This window comes from Lathamus discolor, chromosome 15, assembly GCF_037157495.1.
Source record: "Lathamus discolor isolate bLatDis1 chromosome 15, bLatDis1.hap1, whole genome shotgun sequence".
Classification (NCBI taxonomy): Eukaryota; Metazoa; Chordata; class Aves; order Psittaciformes; family Psittacidae; genus Lathamus; species Lathamus discolor.
The window spans coordinates 16,284-35,157 of NC_088898.1; the positions used below are offsets into that span (position 1 = coordinate 16,284).

The following is an 18,874-nucleotide window of genomic DNA, read 5'->3' on the forward strand; positions in this document are numbered from 1 at the left end:
GCTATTTCTCACCCATCTTAAACTTTTTTTTCCCATTTCTAAACCATTTTTGGCCATCTCTAACCCAAATTTGGCCACTTCTAACACATTTTATGCCATTTTTTGCCACTTCTAACCAATTTCTGACCATTTCTAACCCGTTTTGAGCCATTTTTTGTAATTTCTAACCCATTTTAAGACATTTTGGCTTTTTTTTTTTTAACACATTTTTCCCATTTCTAGCCTATTTTAATGTTGGTTTGGGGGGGGGGGTTCGTATTTCTGAAGTGGTTTTGGCCATTTCCAACCCATTTTTGCCAAATTCTGACCCATTTTAACGCTTTTATGCCCACTTCTAAGCCGTTTTGAGCTTTTATTTGCAATTTCTAAACTGTTTTCACCGTTTCTAACCCAGTTTTGGCCACTTCTAACCTGTTTAATGCCATTTTTTTCAATTTCTGCCTCTTTTTGGCCCGTTTCTGACTCTGTTTAAACCACTTTTTTTCTTTTTCTAACGCATTTTTGCCCATTTGTCACCAGTTTTAAGCCAGTTTTGACCATTTCTAACCCATTTTTCGCCACTTCTAACATCATTTATGCCATTTTTAGCCCTTTGTAACCCTTTTGTGTCCGATTCTATCCTCTTTTAAGCAATTTGGCCCTTTCTAAACCATTTTTCTTCATTTCTAACCAATTTTTTGCAACTTCAAACACATTATTTCCCATTTCTTACCCATTTTAAGCCATTTTTTTTCTGTTTCTAACCCGCTTTCCCCCATTTCTAACCTGTTTTGAGCCATTTATGTCTATTTCTAAACTGGGCACGGGTCGCTGCTGCCATCCTGTGGATAAAACGCGGTACTGCAGGTGTTGGAGATGGGGGGGGCAGGTGAGTGGCTCAGTGCGGCGCTAGCTGCTGCCATCCTGTGGCCAAAACGCGGTACTGCAGGTGTTGGAGATGGGGGGGCAGGTGAGTGGCTCAGTGCGGCGCTAGCTGCTGCCATCCTGTGGCCAAAACGCGGTACTGCAGGTGTATGAGATGGGGGGGGCAAGTGAGTGGCTCAGTGCGGCGCTAGCTGCTGCCATCCTGTGGCCAAAACGCGGTACTGCAGGTGTTTTAGACGGAGGGGGGGGTGGCCGTGAGTGGCCCCGTTAAGCATCGCCACCCCCAGGCTCCCATGGGCTGAGGCGCCTGTCAGTCACTTTCAGTCCCGCCCCGTTTCCGCTCTGCCCCCTTACGGCTCCCATTGGCTGAGGCGCCTGTCAGTCACTTTCAGTCCCGCCCCGTTTCCGCTGCGCCCCCCCCCCGGTACATTGGACCACCCCGAATGGAATAAACCCCCATCACTGCAGCCGCCTCCTGGTGTTATTTGGGATGGAGGGACCCCAAACATTTGTGGGGGGGCTTTGGGGGTTCCCAAATGCTTGGGACCTGTTTGGGGGGGGGGGGGGGGGGGAGGTCCAGAATTCGTCCCACTCTGGACCCGAACCCACGTCTTAGCGGTTGCCACGTGCTTAGAGACGCGCTAAAGGGGGGGTATATCCCATAATCCTCCTCACTAAAGGAGGGATATATCCCATGAGCCTTTGCGACATATAGTCCCTTTACCGCAGAGGATCATGGGATATACCCCCTAGTGCGGAGGTTCATGGGATATATTCCCCTAGCGGAGAGGATTATGGGATCTATTCCCCCTTTTAGCGCGGAGCATTATGGGATTTATCCCCCTTCAGCGGGGACTAAAAACGGGAGTGTGGGGGGTGGGTGGTGTTGTTTGGGGTGCGGTGATTCGAGAGAGGAGCAGGTGAGTAGAGGATTGGAGGGGGAAAACTCTGAAGAAAGGGGGTAACAGCTGATTTGGGGCTGATTCCCCCACAAAGACCTTCCCATGAAGGGCTGTGCTTGCGGAGCCGGAGTCTGTAACTCACTCTCCGTCTCGCCCCGTTTCCGCTCCGCCCCCCCTCGGCTCCCATTGGCTGAGGCGCCTGTCAGTCACTCTCCGTCCCGCCCCGTTTCCGCGCCGCCCCCCCACGGCTCCCATTGGCTGAGGCGCCTGTCAGTCACTCTCCGTCCCGCCCCGTTTCCGCGCCGCCCCCCCACGGCTCCCATTGGCTGAGGCGCCTGTCAGTCACTCTCAGTCCCGCCCCGTTTCCGCTCCGCCCCCCCTCGGCTCCCATTGGCTGAGGCGCCTGTCAGTCACTCTCCGTCCCGCCCCGTTTCCGCACCGCCCCCCCACGGCTCCCATTGGCTGAGGCGCCTGTCAGTCACTCTCCGTCCCGCCCCGTTTCCGCGCCGCCCCCCCACGGCTCCCATTGGCTGAGGCGCCTGTCAGTCACTCTCCGTCCCGCCCCGTTTCCGCTCAGCCCCCCCACGGCTCCAATTGGCTGTGGCGCCTGTCAGTCACTCTCCGTCCCGCCTCCGTTTCCGCTCAGCCCCCCCACGGCTCCCATTGGCTGAGGCGCCTGTCAGTCACTCTCCGTCCCGCCCCGCTTCCGCGCGGCCCCCCCACGGCTCCCATTGGCTGAGGCGCCTGTCAGTCACTCTCCGTCCCGCCCCGCTTCCGCGCCGCCCCCCCACGGCTCCTATTGGCTGAGGCGCCTGTCAGTCACTCTCCGTCCCGCCCCGTTTCCGCTCTGCCCCCCCACGGCTTCTATTGGCTGAGGCGCATGTCAGTCACTCTCAGTCCCGCCCCGTTTCCGCTCTGCCCCCCCACGGCGCCCATTGGTTGAGGTGCCTGTCAGTCACTTTCAGTCCCGCCCCGTTTCCGCTCTCCCCCCCCCCCACGACTCCCATTGGCTGAGGCGCCTGTCAGTCACTCTCAGTCCCGCCTCGTTTCCGCTCTGCCCCTCCCAAGGCTCCCATTAGCTGAGGCGCCTGTCAGTCACTCAGGAAAGCTTCGGCTCCGCTCGGGTCCCTGCGCGAGGCCCCGCCCCCCGCGGGCGGCCGCTGCCGCCCTCGGCTGTTTTCGGAAAGCTTCGGCTCCGCTCGGGTCCCTCCGCGAGGCCCCCCCCCCCACCACGGGCGACCGCTGCCGCCCTCGGCTCCCTTTGGAAAGCTTCGGCTCCGCTCGGGTCCCTGCGGGAGGCCCCGCTCCCTTCTGGAAAGCTTCGGCTCCGCTGGTGTCCGAGTTTCTCCGAGGTTGTCCAAGAGGAGCCGACACCTAACAGTGCCCGCTTGTCACCCTCCATTTCCTCCTATTACCCTCCATAACTGGGAACAACTCGGCACGGCTCGGCTCGGCTCGGCTCGGCACGGCTCGGCTCGGCACGGCACGGCTCGGCACGGCTCGGCACGGCTCGGCACGGCTCGGCTCGGCACGGCACGGCTCGGCACGGCACGGCTCGGCACGGCTCGGCTCGGCACGGCTCGGCACGGCTCGGCACGGCTCGGCACGGCTCGGCTCGGCTCGGCATGGCACGGCACGGCTCGGCTCGGCTTGGCTCGGTTCGGCACAGCTCAGCTCGGCTCCACCCTTGCCCTCTGTTAACTCCCTATTACCTCTACCTCCCCTTACCTCCCGCTCTCCCCTAAGGCCCCCCCCCTTTTCCCTACATGGGATTCTGTGGGGGGATTTGAGGGTCTGGAGTCCCACTATGGGGATCTATGGGGGGATTTGGGGGTCTGGAGACCCTACATGGGGTTCTGGGGGGGGATTAGGGAGAATATGGGGTTCTGGAGTCCCTACATGGGGGTCTATATGGGGCTTTGGGGGTCTGGAGTACAATTATGGGGATCTATGGGGGGATTTGGGGGTCTGGAGGCCCTACATGGGGGTATATAGTGTGATGGAGATCCTTCATGGGGTTCCATGGGGGAATATGGGAGGATACGGGGGTCTGGAGTCACATTATGGGTGTCGATGGGGGGGATTTGGGGGTCTGGAGTCCCTGCATGGGGGTCTGAGGGGGGATTAGGGGGCATATGGCAGTCTGGAGTCACTACATGGGGTTCTGTGCTGGTTTGGAGACCCTTCATGGGAGTCTGTGGGGGGATATGGTGTGTCTATTGGGGGATTAAGGGGGACATGGGCGGCTGGAGTTCCTACATGGGTGCCTATTGTGGTCTGGAGACCCTTCATGGGGTTCTGTGGGGGAATATGGGGGGAATTTGTGGTCCTGAATTCTCGCCATGGGGTTCTGTGGGAGAATACGGGGGGATTTGGGCATCTGGAGTCCCTACATGGGGGTCTGAGGGGGGATTAGGGTGCATACGGCCGTCTGGAGTCACTACCTGGGGTTCTGTGGTGGTTTGGAGACCCTTTCTGGGGGTCTGTTGGGTGATTAAGTGGGACATGGGCGTCTGGAGTCCCTAGATGGGGGCCTATAGTGCTCTAGAGACCCTTCATGGAGTTCTGTGGGGGAATATGGGAGGATATGGGGGGATTTGGAGTCCCTACATGGGGGTCTATGGGGGAATATGAGGGGAACTTTTGGGTCTCGAGTCCTATTATGGAGGTCTATGGGGGACTATGGGAGTCTGGAGTGCCAACATGGCATTCTTTGGGGGGATATGGGGGGAGACAGGGTGTCTATGGGGTGATATGGGTGGCTGGACTCCGTAAATGGCATTCTATGAGGTCTATGGGGGGGATATGAGGTGTTTAGAGGGGGATATGGGGGGAGTTGAGGGTCTGGAGACCCATAATGGGGTCTGTCGGCATCTATGGGGGGATTAGGGAGATACGGGGGTCGATGGTGGGTCGGAGAAAACTCCAGGAACAAACTCGCCAACAAAGGGTTCAAGGTTCAAGCAGGTATTCTTTATTGCGGCGCCGGCAGACACGGGGGACAGCTCCTCCGAACCTGTGTCTCCGAACTGCTAAACAAGCCGTCCTTCTGTAGTCACTGAGCATACATATTCATTACGGACAGACATGCATATTATAGAATCATACAATAGTTACGGTTGGATAGAACCTTCAGATCATCCGGGTCCAAACCCCTGCCGTGGGCAGGGACACCTCACACTAAACCATCCCACCCAAGGCCTCATCCAGCCTGGCCTTGAACACCGCCAGGGATGGAGCACTCACAACCTCCCTGGGCAACCCATTCCAGTGCCTCAGCACCCTCACAGGAGAGAATTTCCTCCTTAGATCCAATGTAAACTTCCCCTGTTTCAGTTTGAACCCGTTACCCCTTGTCCTGTCAAGGGACAAGGGGGGGGGTCTATGGGGGTCTATAGGGGTCTATGGGGGCCTGTGGGTGGTCTATAGTGGGTTTATGGGGGTCTGTTGGGGGTCTATGGGGCATCTGTTGGGGGTCTATAGGGGGTTTATGGGGGTCTGGGGGGGTCTATGGGGCTCGGGGTGGGGTCTATAGGGGATTTATGGGGGTCTATGGGGGTCTACAGGCTATGGGGGTCTGGGGGGGGTCTATAGTGGGTTTGTGGGGGTCTATTGTGGGTCTATGGAGCACCTGTTGGGGGTCTATAGGGGGTTTATGGGGGTCTGGGGGGATCTGTGGGGGGTCTATAGGGGTTTATGGGGGTCTATAGGAGTCTGGGGGGGGTCTATAGTGGGTTTATGGGGTTCTATTGGGGGTCTATGGGGCATCTGTTGGGGTCTATGGGGGGTTTATGGTGGTCTGGGGGGTCTATTGGGGTTTATGGGCGTCTATGGGGGGTCTATAGGGGATTTATGGGGGTCTGGGGGGGTCTATAGATGATTTATGGGCGTCTATGGGGGGTCTATAGGGGGTTTATGGGGGTCTGGTGGGTCTATAGGGTGTCTATGGGGGTTTATGGGCGTCTGGTGGGGTCCTATAGTTGGTTTGTGGGGGTCTATTGTGGGTCTATGGGGCATCTGTTGGGGTTTATGGGGGTCTGGGGGGGTCCATGGGGGTCTATAGGCTGTCTATGGCACTTTGTGGGGGGCTATGGGGGTCTGGGGGGGGGTCTGTAGTGGGTTTATGGGGTCTATTGGGGGTCTATGGGGCATCTGTTTGGGTCTATGGGATGTTTATGGGGGTCTGTGGAGGGTCTATAGGGGGTTTATGGGGGTCTGGGGGGGTCTATGGGGGTCTGGGGGGGGGTCTATAGGGGATTTATAGGTGTCCATGGGGGGTCTATAGGGAGCTTATGAGGGTCTGTGGGGGTCTCTATAGGTTTATGGGGGTCTGTAGGAGTCTATGGGGGGGACTCAGTCCCGCCCAGTTTCCGCTCTCCCCCCCCACGGCGCCCATTGGCTGAGGCGCCTGTCAGTCACTCTGCGTCCCGCCCCGTTTCCGCTCTGCCCCCCCACGGCTCCCATTGGCTGAGGCGCCTGTCAGTCACGCTCAGTCCCGCCCCGTTTCCGCTCCGCCCCCCCACGGCTCCCATTGGCTGAGGCGCCTGTCAGTCACTCTTAGACCCGCCCTATTTCCTCCCCGTTTCCGCTCTGCCCCCCCACGGCACCCATTGGCTGAGGCGCCTGTCAATCACACTGCGTCCCGCCCCGTTTCTGCTGCGCCCCCCCCCCGGTACATTGGATCCCACCGAATGGAATAAACCCCCATCACTGCAGCCGCCTGCTGGTGTTATTTGGGATGGAGGGACCCCAAACATTTGTGGGGGGGCTTTGGGGGTTCCCAAATGCTTGGGACCTGTTTGGGGGGGGGGGGGGGGGGGGAGGTCCAGAATTCGTCCCACTCTGGACCCGAACCCACGTCTTAGCGGTTGCCACGTGCTTAGAGACGCGTTAAAGGGGGGTATATCCCATAATCCTCCTCACTAAAGGAGGGATATATCCCATGAGCCTTTGCGACATATAGTCCCTTTACCCCAGAGGATCATGGGCTATACCCCCTAGTGCGGAGGTTCATGGGATATATTCCCCTAGCGGAGAGGATTATGGGATCTATTCCCCCTTTTAGCGCGGAGCATTATGGGATTTATCCCCCTTCAGCGGGGAATAAAAACGGGAGTGTGGGGGGTGGGTGGTGTTGTTTGGGGTGCGGTGATTCGAGAGAGGAGCAGGTGAGTAGAGGATTGGGGGGGCAATCCTCTGAAGAAAGGGGGTAACAGCTGATTTGGGGCTGATTCCCCCACAAAGACCTTCCCATGAAGGGCTGTGCTTGCGGAGCCGGAGCCGCTGTGGTGGCCCCAAAGTACTCCAACCCCCTTCGTTCTGGGTCTGCAAGGGTTGGGGCGGGGGGGATGCCGGGAGGGGAAATCCCCGCAAAAATCGGTCCAGCGGGGGTATGGGGGAGGCGCCGTGTGGCGCCCGGCGCTCTCGCTGCTGCCATCCTGTGCCCAGAGTTCGGTACTGCAGCCCCGCCTCCGCGAATGAGCCCCCGCGGTCCTCCCCGCTGCTGCCCCCGGAAGTGGCCGGGGTCACGTGGTGGCTGCTGGCTTCCGGTGAACAATGGCTGCGGGGGACCCGCGTTGGGGTGCGGGTGGGCTCGAGGGGTGCTCGTGGCCGCAGCCCGGCGTTCGCGCGCCGGCCCCGGTCCCTCCGCGCGCCGTTTCGGTGCCGCATGCGCAGCTGCCGGGAGCAGCATGGCGGCGGGCAGGGCCCGGGTCCGGGTCCCGGCAGCGGCGGCAGCAGGTGAGATCCGAGCCCACTGGGAGGCCGGGGTTATCGGGGAGGCGGGCCCGCTCGGGCGGGCGCAGAGGGGCGTCTCCTGCCCTCTGGCCGCCCGGCGCGGAAAGCTTCACAGCGCCCAGTGCGGCAGGGTTGCGGCTGCTGGGGATGAGCCGGGTGAGGAGCCCCCGGCGCGCTTGATTCTGCCTTCGTCTCCGTTGATGAATCGCAGGCGCCTCGGAGGCTCCTGACCCGGCATCCTGCGCCCTGCCACTGTGCTTGTCTCTCCCCTTTTGCCCTGGTTTCAGCTGCAGCAGAGTTAATTCTCTTCCTAGGATCTGGTGCAGGGCTGAGTTTTGCCTTTCCTCCGAGAATAACGCTGGTAACGCACTGACGTTTCCGTGGTTGCTCGGTTCCTCGTGCTCTGCCAGTGAGGAGGGGCACAAGAAGCCGGGAGGGAGCAGAGGCAGGACGCCGGACCTGGGCTAGCCAAAGCACCACAGCACGTCGTGCTCGGTACTGGGGGGAAGTAAATAAACGGGGGGGGAGGGGGGCGGGTTACCCGGAGGGCCCTTAATTCACACCGTACCTTCATTGGTAGGGAAAGGGGGGAAGATGGAAATAGCCATTTAGAAAGTAGCCAAGGAATCCCCTGTTTATTTCCTCGGATCTAAGCTTGCAGTTAGTTTGGAAATGAGGCTGTTCACGGTAGCATTAAGATGCTGAAAGATCTGGAGACTGAAATTCTCTCTCCATGGAACAAGTGAGGTCTGCAGCAGCAGCAGCAGCAGGGGCAGGGCTCATTGTGCTCCTTTTGTTCTACAAATAGACTGTGTTGTGCCCTGGGGGACCCCAGCCAGCTCATCACAGCCTTTCTGTTGACTTCAGTTGCTGCTGCTGCTCTTCTGGTTTCCCCCGCTTTGGACACCAGCCTTGCTGCAGTAAAGTCATCAGGTTTCTTCATAAATGCTTAGTATTCCAGATGCAGAGACAGCGTTGTGAGGGAGCCGATCCAGATCTCAGTCTGTGTTGCAGGGTGCTTGTAGCAGGAGACGCATCGAGCTACCAGACTGGGTGGCTTTAGGGCTTCTCTGTTTATGCTGAATGATTTAAAGTCTCAACCTGTTGAGAACAGGCAGAATCTTTATGTGCTCTGCTGCTGATTTGCCCTGGCCGTTGAGCTGAAGGCCTTAGATGTGGCAGCAGTTGGTCTAAGGGTTGCTCACGGAATTTTCTTCCATCTAAAAAGTATGCCGTCTGAAGATGAAACGGAGTTTGTCTCGTTAAAGCTTTACAAACGCCCTTTGAATCCTCGTGCTTTTAATGTATGAGACAGCTGTGGATGGCCCAGTGCGCAGCCTGTGCATCCTGCACCCTACAGGACAGAGTATGTCTGACCTGGCTGGTCGCTGCGTGCGGCTGAAAATGAGCGTTCCAGGACTTGTTTCTGGGAAAGTCTCTTGTTTCTAGACTGTCCTGGTGCTCTGTGGACAGGCTTCTGGCCATGCGTTGCCTGTGCAGGTGTCCAGTAGGCCCCTTTCTTTACTTATGTCCTTTTAGGTTTCGATTTCAGAACTCTCTGGCAGACATTTGGTACCCCAGCTTACTGTTTAACTGCAACAGCAGTTTGCAGTGGCTTAATTTCATAGGTTGTATAAAGATAGCATTCTTTTTAACTGCAGAGCGTGTCTGTCTGTCCTGGGTTCAGCAGTAGCAGTCATTTTTTGCTGCTTCTTAGTAGCTGGTGCAGCGCTGTGTTTTTGACTTTTGGCCTGGGCACAGCACTGATAACACCGATGTCTTTAGTTACGGCTCAGATGTTTAGTCTGAGCAAGGACTTTCTGAGCCTCATGCTTTGCCAGGCAGGAGGGGAAGCCAGGAGGAAGCAGAGACAGGACACCTGACCCAAACCAACCAAAGAAGTATTCCATACCACAGCAAGTCATGCCCAGGATGTACCTGAGAGTTACCCAGAAGGGCTAGTTCACTGCGTGGTTGGACAAGGTATCGGTAGGTGTTTGGTCAGGCTGGATGAGGTGAGTTTTCGATTGGCGAGTGGTGAGGTGTTGTATGCTCTTCCCTTGTTATTTCCTTTGTCATTATTGTTGGTGGTAGCAGTAGTGATCTGTGTTATACCTTAGTTACTAAACTGTTCTTATCTCAACCTGTGAGAGTTATATTCTTTCGATTCTCCTTCCCGTCCCTCTGGGAGCAGGGGGAAGAAAAGGGAGGAAGTGAGAGAGAGACTGCATGGCTGATTTATGGCTGACTGGGTTTAAACCACGACACTGTCGCCCAAAGATGGCGTTGTCTTTAAGCACAGAGTGTGCATGTTGAAGTTATGGTATTTCAAACCCTTCTTTTCTTGCAGCTTTGTGTCTCAGAGAGCCCAGGCAGGTTTGTGACCTACGCTGACGTTCAGGCTTCCTACAGATACAAACCCAATCAGTGGAGTTACTTCAAGCAGTTCTGCAAGCCTTACGTTAACAGTCCTCACAAGGTCCGTACGTATCAGGAGGTGATGGAGTACTTCCATGTGGTTGTGGTACTGTGGCAAGTATCCTTTAGTACTTAAGTTCTCCACAGTGGTAGAGCAGAGCGTGTCAAGCCGGTTCTTAAGGCTCCTGAGTTATGTGCTTAATGAGTTATGTGCTGAGTTACGTATTGCTTAATTTTGGGCACGGAAAGTAAGTGATCACATCAATTGGATGCTGTAGCTGGGAGAGCTAGTGCCTAGGTTTAAACATGGTTAAGCGAGAAGGGCTTAAATGGCAGCGAAATTTAGTAAGAATCCATCTGTGCTGGTACTTGGCACCAGATGTAGCAACCTGAACTATCTAATCACGGTGTGCTTAGTCGGCATTCACTTGCACTGATCTTGCTTTTCTATAGGTGTGATGTCATAGCTGACTAGTCTCGCAGTAATGCGTGTTTGGGTTTCGCTTACTTGACGTGCTGAGGGCAAAACACTTCACTTGTCAAGGTTTAAAACAACCCCAGCCTTGTCTTTGCACTCTTCAGAAACACTCACTTGATCTTGATTGTTTTTTAACAGGCATGTGGCATTGTTACAACCATATTAAAGGAATACCCGGGTCTGACCTCACTGTTTCTCGTACTGGATTCCAGAGAGACTTCAGAGTGTACCTGCAGCTCAGGCAAACATGGTTAGCGTTTAGTGAGTGCCCTTTAAACTTGGTATCTGTTAATAGATATTCAGGAGATTCAGCCACAATCTTGTTACAGTTTCTGCCTTGGTAAATCTTCTCTGCATATGGCGCTCATAGAAGTAAGCAAAATTCTCTTTATACTTTTTCTGCAAGGCTACTAGTGTATGTGTAAGGGGACATAATGCAGTCGCAGTAGTGCTGAGAGTGAAAAACGCTTGTGTTCCTCGAAATCTACTTGCTCTGTGTTCAGCCTTCACAATGGGGAAGCAGAAGGTGATAACTAAGTCCTGATGAAGATAAGGAGAGGCATTTTTCTCTCTGTCTGTGTATGCCCCCTCCTTGAGGGCCCCAGAACTGAGATGAAAAACGCTGTGCATCTTTTGTAGACCTGTTTACATTCAGGTCACTGAATTTTCTTGAATGCTGACCTGAGGCTGTGGAATGAGCCACGACAAATGTCATCACTTGTGGTTTTCACAAGAGCTTCACTGCTTTCTCTTAAAAGGGCAGCATATTTAAAACAATCCCACTGGCACACGACAGCCTGCAGCGTGTCATCTCTGACTATCTGGGTCTGGATTCTGAGACTGTGTCAGATCTGTGGTACCTGAAGCTAATTCCCCTGTCCCTGTGCAAACCTCCAGACACCCCACAGCCGAGGGAAACTGTCCCTTTGTCTACCACTGCCTCCCCAAAACTTCTTGGTTTCAGCTGGAGGAGCTGGAGCTGGAGGGCCTGCTGTCTCTACCGTCCACCACTGCCGGGCTGGTTTAAATGTTGTCTAACCTCTGAGGCACCCGGAATTAATGAGTGTGTCTCAGGGTCAGAGGAGGTGTGCTTCAGGCGTTTAAGACTCTGCCTTCTGGAGGTGGAGTCCAGAGAATTCTTTTACTTCCTATTGCAGCGGTAGGATTTGAACTGACACCAACAGAAATCAGACAGAAGCTGACTCTTTAAACAAGATCTGGGTTATGAATCAAACACTGTGCACAACTAAGAGAGGAAATGTTCTGGGACACTGTGCTCTCAGCTCTTTAATCTTAGAGCAAGTTTGTGTGATTCTAGCAGCACAAGTGGAAGGTGAAAATAGATGGAGAAACTTCAGTCAGCTTCAGTGTAATCATCAAGTCATTTCTGTACTGTTTTACTTAATAAATATAGCACATACACTTACTAGACTAGGATTTGTTGGTGGAAAAGTGCTCATTTTTTGCCTTTGAGCACTTAGTTTGTTCATTTTTTGTAGTTTCCCCTCATATCCTTCTGCTGATTGTGTTGTGTTTTTATACAAGAAAAATACTCTCAAATATACTGTGTTCATTTAAGGGGGGGGGGGGCAGGGGGCGGGATTGAAAGCAGATTACTCCCTGCCTAACTGAGGTCAGGTTTGTTCCCTGATCTCAGCAGTGGCTACAGCTGGTTGAAAGTCAGGAGTTCTCCCATAAATCATTGCTCTCTATAAAAGGAAACCTGGCAACAGAAAGTAGCAAGAAAATGTGTTTGGGGGAGCAAAAAAAGGGTTTGAGAAATAATGTTATTTTCTTCAGATGCTTTTTTTGCTGTTATCTGTAGGCAAGAGTAAGCTTCCCTGAAGCAGTCCTTTCTGGGTTATTGTCTGGAAGTTGAGGTAGGGGAGGTTGTATCTTATTTCATGTTAAATATTTCAGGGCCTGGCTAAAGAGTGTTCTGAATTCCACTGCTAATTCTGATATTACGAAATATCCATTACCCTGGAGCTTTGTCTAGCGAAAGGAGGTAGGTCATTGTACCTAATGTTGTATCATAGAGAAGCATTTGGCTAACCAATGTCTCAATGTATTTTAAAACATTATTCTGCCAAATCACAAGTGCTGTATAAAGAAAAGGGTAGAGATATTATCCAGCTGCAGTTGACGTAGGTGACAGACCTGGAGGTTACTACTCATTGTTGACTGTTCTAGTTGGTTATTTTATCTATCATGGAAAATAATCTAGTAAACCTATACAAGCAGGATACCTGCTTAACAGTAAAAGTAATGATGTATTTTTACTATTAAAAGAGAATCACTTAAGACAAACACTGTGAGATTCTGCTCTGTCACACTGAAATTTAATGAGGAGAGCTTGCCCCGGTGTGCTCATTTGTGCATTGCAAGAAAATTAACAGTGGTCAGAGCACTAGTTTTTTAAGTATTACTTAAAGAGCCTCCCTTGCAAGTGTTGTCCCTTCATCTGGTGTTTCTAGCATTTGAGCAGCACCTTCAATACAGCCTCAGGCCTAGACAACATGAGGGAGTGTTGAGAGGCACAAGAGCCCCTAGGCAAATGTGGGTGGGAGCCAGGTTTAGAGCTGGGGTGACTGTGCAGAGAAAGGTGCAGCAGCAGAGGCTGCATTGGTGCTGGCAGCATGTGAATCCACGCATTAACCCAGCTTGCTGCAGTGGTTTTGGCTGGGGAGAGCAGCCAGGATAAAATGCTACCTTCACAGTCTTTATCTGCAGTAACTCCAATGTTCTGGTATCTCAGCCTGTATAGCCCAAATGATTGACAATAACAGGAAAGTGCAGTTTCTGTGAAGCTCTTCTCGAGGTCCAGCAGCTTGCCAGGCCTTCCCAAAACTACTTGATTTTTTTTTTTTTTCTGTGTGCAGGATGTTTCTCATCACAGCCCAGAGCTTTTCCAGGAGTCAAACACATCAGTTTCCCTCTCTTCCCCCAACAAAGGGGAAGTTTGTGGCCGGTTGTGATGATAGCACATGGAGAGGTGTTTCCCTGAAACAGGATGAAATGGCTGCATCCTTCCAGGAGGCTGTCTCCAAAAGGAGAATTGCCCTGTGCGCTGGAGAGCTGCCCGTACAGTGAGTGCCCATCCCCAGAGAGGGATGGGGAGCGGGGGACTTAACACCTTCCTGCCTATCACCAGGGATGGAAAAATGTCGTGGTGTGGTTTGGGTTGGAAGGGACCTTAAAGCTCATCCAGTTCCAACCCCCTGCCTTGTGCAGGGACACCTCACACTAGAGCAGCTTGCTCCAAGCCCCTCTGTCCAACCTGGCCTTGAGCACTGCCAGGGATGGGGCAGCCACAGCTTCTCTGGGCACCCCATGCCAGCGCCTCAGCACCCTCACAGGGAAGAACTTCTGCCTGAGAGCCCGTCTCAGTCTCCCCTCTGGCAGGTTAAAGCCATTCCCCCTTGGCCTGTCCCTACACGCCCTTGTCCAAAGCCCCTCTCCAGGTTTCTTGTGGCCCCTGTAGGCACTGGAGCTGCTCTAAGGTTTCCCCTTAAGGAACTTTTTATTCTCCAGGCTGAACAAGCCCATCTCTCTCAGCCTGGCTGCGGAGCAGAGGTGCTCCAGCCTTCTCAGCATCTCCATGGTTTCCTCTGGCTCACTTGCGCGGCTTCACGTCCCTCTGGAGCTGGGGCCCAAGATCTGGATGCAGGACTTTGTTTCCTCTTACATTGGCATAAATGCAGAGTGTCCCTTCAACAGCTGGACAGATCTAGATCCTCCTATAGGAACACCTGGGGCCAGTAAATCAGAGCAAAACCACGTCCTCTGCTTGAACAAGGACGGAATTATTTTGTTCAACTTGCTTGCGTGCTTAATTCAAGAAGTTTTTTTCCCTTCCAGTCAAGTACATTCATGTAATTGAAAGCATTGTCACAGGAAATCTCAGCTTGATTTGCTTTCCTGATTTGAGACCATTGCATTGCTTTTTGCCTAAGCAGCAATCGGTTTGCTTGCAGGCTGTTTTGCAGCAGCTCTGCGGGGAATTACCACTATTTTTCTCATCATCCTGTTGGATGTTGTAACAATGCAGCTCCCCAGTTTCCTCTTGACGTTTGGGTACTGCCAGCAGAGTTTGCAGCTCTTGGTATTGTCTTTGTTGAATTAGTACCCATGCAGTCTTTCCAACCCGATGGGAGTCCACCAGAGTACTCCCAGTGTGCTGTCCTTGTTTACGATGTCTTCCGTCTAGGTGATGTGCGCGACAACTTGACAAAGCGTTGCTATCCTGACCTGCTTGTGTGGGCGGAGACTCGTGGGGCAGTTTCAGGGCTCAGAGTTGATTTTCCTGAGGGGGATCCCAGCTCTGCAGCAGAGGAGCTGCACTGCTGAGGAGAAGGCAAGGGCCAGAGGGAGGGAGAACCGGGCACTGCAGGTCAGTCCCATTATTTTTCTGTAATGAGGGTGGTAAAGCACTGGCACAGGTTGCCCGGAGAGGTGGTGGATGCACCGTCCCTGGAGACATCCGAGGCCAGGCTGGATGTGTTTCTGAGCCCCCCCGATGTAGTTGGAGATGTCCCTGCTCGTTGCAGGGGAGGGGTTGGACTAGGTGACCTTTAAAGGTTCCTTCCAGCCAAAACCGTTCTGTGATCCTATGGTTAGAACCCCAGGGCATGCAGGTGTTTCCCTGCAGCTGCTGAGGGTCTCTTTAAAACCCCAAAGCCACAGCTACCCTTCTTTCTTACGGAAGGGCTTCTCCTCCTCACGCTCTTTGGTGTGTCTGGTGCGATTGTGCCCTTGCTGAAGCTCGTCTTTGGTACCTTGAGCTAAAGTGCTTTGCTGACATGAGGTTCAGTTCATCTGGAGGAACATAGTGTAATGCAGCCAGGGAGGGGAAACTGGCTTGTTTGAAATACTGAGGTCTGCTCAGCATGTGGTTCTCGTTAAATGTTTGCTACCACAGGTACCGGTACCAGTGGGAGTAACACCCAGCTCTGGGCAAATTCGCTTGCATTTCAGCCTATTTGAACTGGTCACTTACCAGCATAGCGAGTGTCACGTCCTGAAAGCAAGGCTCCTCTGGTGCAGCTGATGGACCCCTGAGCCCAGCAGGAGGCCTGAGGCTGCTTTGCCATCTGCCTATAGGAACAATGGCACTTGAACCGCAGCAGGGTGTAGAGCTTTCGTGTGCGTAACCCCAAATGTATCTACCTTTCCTAGCCTGCCAGGCACGCAGCATCAGTGCGGGTTTCTAGTTCCCTAAAGGGTATTATCTGCCAAACATTTTACAGTGACAGGACTTCCGCTGTACCACAGCTGACGGGGGGCTCACAGACCAGAGCACACGCAGCCTAGTCCACAGATTCGCTTTCCCGGCAGCCCCGGGCACCACTCGCAGGGACAGAGATGTGTATTTAGCCCCCGATTTCAAGGAGGTGCCGTAACAGTGCGGTGCCTGCAGGCAGACAGCACATTTCCAAGGGACCCCTCTCTACTGCTGCCTTTGCCGCAGCCTGGTGATCACAGAGCCCCGCAGGTGATGCGGGCTGCCCGGCGCGCAGTGTGCTCACGAACCCAGCCGTATAGGGACAGGGTCCTCGGGTGCCGCAGTGAAGCACGGCAAAGTGGCACGGGAGGAAGAGGTAAGGCCACTGAGGATGTGAATGGAAAACTCTTGCTACTCAGTGCACACGCAGCAAGCGCTCTGCCTCTGCGTTCCGTGCACGCAGCAGCATCCCCTCCTGGTCGGTGGCTGGTGCCAGAGCTTATCTGCTCCGTTGGTGGCATTCGTGTCGCCACGCAGCTAGACATTAATGGGTGGCTATAACAGGTTGCTGCTCAGCTGCTCGCCTTAGAGAAAGGATTCCCTTTGTGCAGCTGCCTCTCACAGCTGGATGACTGCTGCAAAGGTTTGGAGCTCCACGACAGACAAGACTATTTATATTTAAAGATTCCTGCTTTTAATGAAGTCAGATAGTTGTCCTGAAAAAATAAAGACCTTATCAAGCCAGGAGCACATTGCTTTTGTCTTCTCTAATACTCTCTTACAGTCTCTTCCCTTCCCGTCTGTCTTCCCTTCCCTTCCCGTCTCTTGTACTCTTTTCTCTCCTGTTCTCCTCTATTCTCTTAGTCTCTTCCATTTTCTTATAGTCTCTTCCCTTCCCTTCTGGTTCTGTTTTCTCAGATTCTTTTATATTCTCTTTCCATCCATTCTCCTAGTCTTTTCTAATCTCTATTCTCTTCTTCTCCCTTCTCTTGTATCCTTTCACATTTTCTTCTATTCCCTTCTCTTTACTCTCTTCTCTTGTCCTGTATTCTCTTAGTCTCTTCCTCTCCCTTATATTCTCTTCTCTTTTATTCCCTTCTCTTTTCTTTTAAATTCTCTCCTCTTACGTTCTCTTCCCTTATCTTAGATTCTCTTATAGTCTCTTCTCATGTATTCCTTTCTCTTCTGTTCCCTTCTCTTTTGCTCTCTAAGAGTCTCTTCCCTCTTTTATATTCTCTTCCCTTTTTTTGTAGTCCTACATTTTCTTATTTTCTCCTATATTGTCTTACAGTGTATAGTGTTTTCACTTATTCCTGTCTCTCTTCTATATTTGCTTACATATTGTTCTCTTAGATTCCCTTCTGTTTTATTTGCTGGTATACTCTTACAGTCTCTTCAATTCCTTTTCTTAGATTCTCTAAATTTCTCTTCCCTTTTCCTGTATGCTCTTCAATTTTTCTCTCTTGGCTTCTCTTAGATTCTCTTCTCTACTCTTGTAATCTTAGATTCTCTTCTATTCAATGATACTCTCTCCCCCTATATTCTCTTCTTAGGTGCTCTTCAGCTCTCTAATCTTAGATTCTGTTAGATCTCTTACGTTCCCTGGTATTCTTTTCCCCTGGATGCTCTTCTCTAGTAATCTCTTAGGTCCTCTTCCCTTCTATTCTCTTCCCCGTATTCAACTGTATTCTTACCTTCTCTTCCATTAGATTGTCTCAGAACCTCTGCTCTTGTAATCACTCTCATTCCGAAGGAAGGAAGGAGGGAGGGAGGGAGGGAAGGAAAAAAGGAAGGAGGGAAGCAAGGAGAGAGGGAAGGAGGGAGAGGAAAGAAGGAGGGAGGGAAAGAAGGAGCCATTTACGGCCATTTCTATCCCATTTTTGCCCTGTTCTCACCAGTTTAAGCCATTTTTTGACTATTTCTCACCCATCTTAAACCTTTTTTTCCCATTTCTAAACCATTTTTGGCCATCTCTAACCCAAATTTGGCCACTTCTAACCCATTTTATGCCATTTTTTGCCACTTCTAACCAATTTCTGACCATTTCTAACCCGTTTTGAGCCATTTTTGGTAATTTCTAAGCCATTTTAAGACATTTTGGCTTTTTTTTTTTTAACAGATTTTTCCCATTTCTAGCCCATTTTAATGTTGGTTGGGGGGGGGTGTTTGTATTTCTGAAGTGGTTTTGGCCATTTCCAATCCATTTTTGCCAAATTCTGACCCCTTTTAACGCTTTTATGCCCACTTCTAAACCGTTTTAAGCTTTTATTTGCAATTTCTAAACTGTTTTCACCGTTTCTAACCCATTTTTGGCCACTTCTAACCTGTTTAATGCCATTTTTTTCAATTTCTGCCTCTTTTTGGCCCGTTTCTGACTTCGTTTAAACCACTTTTTTCTTTTTCTAATGCATGTTTGCCCATTTGTCACCAGTTTTAAGCCAGTTTTGGCCATTTTTAACCCATTTTTCGCCACTTCTAACATCATTTATGCCATTTTTAGCTCTTTGTAACCCTTTTGTGTCCGATTCTATCCTCTTTTAAGCCATTTGGCCCTTTCTAAACCATTTTTCTTCATTTCTAACCAATTTTTTGCCACTTCAAACACATTATTTCCCATTTCCTACCCATTTTAAGCCATTTTTTTCTGTTTCTAACCCGTTTTCCCCCATTTCTAACCTGTTTTAAGCCATTTTTGTCTATTTCTAAACTGGGCAAGGATCGCTGCTGCCATCATGTGGCCAGAACGGGGTACTGCAGGTGTTGGAGATGGGGGGGGCAAGTGAGTTGCTCAGTGCAGCGCTAGCTGCTGCCATCATGTGGCCAAAACGCGGTACTGCAGGCGTTGGAGATGGGGGGGTGGCGGTGAGTGGCCCCGTTAAGCATCACCACCCCCAGGCTCCCACTAGGCGTCGAGTGGGACGAATTCTGGAGCCCCACACCGAAACCAGCAACCCTCTCCCCCCCCGCAACAGGTCCCAAGCTTTTTGGAACCCCCAAAGACCCCCACAAATGTTTGGAGTCCCTCCATCCCAAATAACACCAAGAGGCGGTTGCAGTGACGGGGGTTTATTTCATTCGGGGGGGTCCAATATACCTTGGGGGGGCAGAGCGGAAACGGGGCGGGACTGAGAGTGACTGACAGGCGCCTCAGCCAATGGGCGCTGTGGGGGGGCAGAGCGGGAACGGGGCGGGACTGAGAGTGACTGACAGGCGCCGCAGCCAATGGGAGGCGTGGTGGGGCAGAGCGGGAAC

General features: G+C 52.4%; 2 long non-coding RNA genes across 2 annotated transcripts; both read left to right on the plus strand.

Moving 5' to 3' along the window:
- Positions 1-260: 260 nt before the first annotated feature.
- Positions 261-1,331, plus strand: LOC136022388 (uncharacterized). Its single transcript, XR_010616148.1, has 2 exons — positions 261-1,009; positions 1,092-1,331. It is a non-coding gene; the product is annotated as an uncharacterized LOC136022388 (long non-coding RNA).
- A 12,733-nt stretch (positions 1,332-14,064) lies between these two features.
- Positions 14,065-16,369, plus strand: LOC136022605 (uncharacterized). The gene is made up of 2 exons (XR_010616219.1): positions 14,065-15,543; positions 15,648-16,369. It is a non-coding gene; the product is annotated as an uncharacterized LOC136022605 (long non-coding RNA).
- The last annotated feature ends 2,505 nt before the right edge of the window (positions 16,370-18,874 follow it).